This window comes from Apium graveolens, chromosome 1, assembly GCF_009905375.1.
Source record: "Apium graveolens cultivar Ventura chromosome 1, ASM990537v1, whole genome shotgun sequence".
Taxonomy (NCBI): domain Eukaryota; kingdom Viridiplantae; phylum Streptophyta; class Magnoliopsida; order Apiales; family Apiaceae; genus Apium; species Apium graveolens.
Genome location: NC_133647.1, coordinates 52,335,680 through 52,338,518, shown reverse-complemented (window position 1 = coordinate 52,338,518; position 2,839 = coordinate 52,335,680).

Genomic DNA, 2,839 nt, shown 5'->3' with positions numbered 1-2,839 from the left:
AGAAAGAATTGACAGAAGGAAAGCTGATCAAGCATGCAATGACTATGTGTAGAGAATTCTAAATTCAAAGAGAGAGCTATGACATAAAACAAAAGAGAAGATTTATGATTTATCTACAAGTTATGCTCCTCTCAACAAGCAGGATAGAAGATGGAAATACGTCTATTCATTCAGTTATCCTAAAGGGTTCAAGCATATTGAATATGTGTCAGGAGGACTAAGAGATCCTATTTCAGAACATGAAGATGTTGACAAGTCTATCAAGAAACCTTCTTTGGTGGAACATAATGAAAAGCTAAAGCTTATCAAAACATGAACCAGAAGAGGTATTGGTCATTCTGGGATGGAGATTCTGAGGTCTGATTTACTGGATACAAATATTTAGACTCACAATCTTGGTGAAAGAGTTACTCCTTCACATCTTGAAAAAGTTGAAGCGACAAAGATTGTATATAGGAAGATAAATGATAATGACGTCAGAGATGAGATTTTGTACTTCTTAAGAGATGGTAAAGTAAAGAGTTTTACTTTGCAGTAACTCTTGATGAAGACTGTGACAGAGTTAAAATATATTCACTATCTTCTTAGAGTTGAGAACAGTGTCACCGGAAATTCGTCTTCGATGATACTTGAAGTTATCAAAAGAAGTGTCATGACCAAAGATGATAAATACAATGGTGATTATGTTCCTATGTACAGAACTTATACTGGTCAAGAAATGAAGGTGCAAAAGGGAGATGCAGTTCTTAAAGTTTTTCTCAACAATCCTCAGTTATCATTTAGTCCTGATCATGAAGATGTTAGTTTAAACTTTATGCTGATTGTTGATCTTGAAATAAATAAAAGCTCAATTTCTAAACTGAGATAAGCCGTCTATCAGCTTAGAGAAGAGAGAGTTGAAGAAAAAACTTGTTAAAGTCCTTCAAGACAAGGAGGAAGAAAGGTTGAACAACTTATGGGAAACAACTATCAGTTATCTTAGGATACTAACTGAAGTAAGCTTTACTCCTTGTACATTTTGTAATTGGTTTTGGCATCATTGACAATGGAATTTGTGCTTCATTACATTAAGCATAAATTGGGGGAGACTGTTATGTGCCGATTATCAATGATCAGAAGAAACTCAGGATCTGACTGCGTTTAAATGTCATCAGTATTTGATGTATCGTCAGGATTTGATATATCATCAGTATTTGCATGTCATCAGCATCTGGAGGCGGTCAGCTAAGAAGATTGATTATGTTCCTTAGTTTGAGGAATAGATATCTGTTACGTTATGAGTCATAGGACTTTATCTACTCAGTTAAAAATATGTATCATTTTCAGTTAGTATTTGATAATGCATATCTTATATTGATTAGTAGCAGCTGTGTATTATATAAACACAGTTTAGGTCATCACATAGTGAATCAACTTGAGTATTATACGACCTAGCAGCTCTCAAGAACAACAGTATTTCTTGAGAGAGTTTGTAACCGTTTTTATCAGAAATATAAAAAACTGTTATATTTTTAATACTTGTTCGAAATATTTATAAAATTTTATCCAACTCCCCTTAAACAATTGTATTATTACTGTACAACATTCCGCAATGCAAGTTTCTTATTGATTATCGTAAAATGTCTTCCACATTTGAATTTATAAATCTTCTTTTGCCAAACAAAAATATAATAGTATTTACTTTAAAATTTGAAAAGATAATATGTAAAATGCATATCAATAATAAAAATAAATTTCAAAATTTATTTATACTTTACGAATTTAAATCCATGTCGAGCCGATTTTTTAGTTCAAGCTGAGATTTAATCGAATACGATATACAATCAATTTAGTTTATTTAATTAAACTGAGTTTAAAATTGATTTTGAGTTCGACTAAGATACCAGTTGAAGCCGACCTGACCCCGGACTCGAATTACATCCATATATCTTTGTCATTTCATTTATGTAAATTTTCCCATGGTTTTGTATCTATACTATATTATTATAAGCAGAATATTCTCTATTTGGTAGTCGGTTGCTCGGTACAGTTGTTTAGTATGACAAATAACAACCGTCAGATCTAAAGTTAGAAAGATGAGAACCGTTGGATGCAATAATAAAATATTATTATATTAATATTTAAACTGCTCTCATGGATTCAGGGTTCGATCCCCGTCAAGAACTTATTATATTTAAACTTTTATATTCTTTATTTTAACAATTTCTACAGGGCTCAAGTCCCGTGAATAACATATTATATTATATTATTTATTTTCAGTCAAGTCTCAAATTATTATAAAACATATATTGATATAAATTATTATATTTTTCAATTTATATTATAAAATATATTATTAAAAATTATCGAATATTAAAAACAAATTGTGTATCGTACGGATTATAAGCTAGTTATTATTAATACAAATAATAATCGGAGCCGCACCGTTGTAGACTTGTAGATAAAATATAAAAAGGTAAGTTGAAACATGTCAAAATCAGAATGCTGCAGCCCACATATCATAAACTGGTCTACTCAACACTTGATTTAGTCTCACTATTCTAGTGTTCTCGCTTTTGTGTATATATAATTAGCATCACCCTTGCTAAACCTTTTCTCACAATCACCAAATCCTCCCTTCCTTCCTTCGCCTAAACACCAAGCTTATTTTAGCAGCACTATGAAATCTGCCAGGCTATCTTACACTGGTTTTGAAGATTCCCATTTTCTTGAATCTTGCTTCCTTTGTAGAAAATTTCTTCATAACTGTGACATATTCATGTACAGGTAACTAATACAACCAATTTTCATTTTTTATTTATAGTTTTGAAAATAATCTTGATTTTGATGAGTAAAGTAT